Source organism: Pterocles gutturalis, unplaced genomic scaffold (assembly GCF_000699245.1).
Source record: "Pterocles gutturalis isolate BGI_N339 unplaced genomic scaffold, ASM69924v1 scaffold37160, whole genome shotgun sequence".
NCBI classification, from domain to species: domain Eukaryota; kingdom Metazoa; phylum Chordata; class Aves; order Pterocliformes; family Pteroclidae; genus Pterocles; species Pterocles gutturalis.
Window position 1 is genome coordinate 1 of NW_010144585.1, and position 233 is coordinate 233.

At 63.1% G+C, this 233-nt stretch overlaps 1 non-coding gene across 1 annotated transcript; it reads left to right on the plus strand.

The window, feature by feature from the left end:
• Positions 1-111: 111 nt before the first annotated feature.
• TRNAA-CGC lies at positions 112-183 on the plus strand. Its single transcript has one exon. It is a non-coding gene; the product is annotated as a tRNA-Ala (tRNA).
• Positions 184-233: the final 50 nt, after the last annotated feature.

Sequence of the window (233 nt, forward strand, 5' to 3'; positions counted from 1 at the left end):
GGGCAGTGGTGTCCAGCACAGAGGTGTTGTGTTGGTCCCATGTCCTGGCCAGGCACATCCCCATGGGCAGGATGGACCCTGAGAACCAGCGGCAAGGAGCTGCCAGTGCAGGGGGATGTAGCTCAGCGGGAGAGCGCTTGCTTCGCATGTAAGAGGCCCTGGGTTCAACCCCCAGCATCTCCAGCTTTTGCCTCCCCACACCCCCTCCCTGATGGCTGTGGGCATGGCAGAGG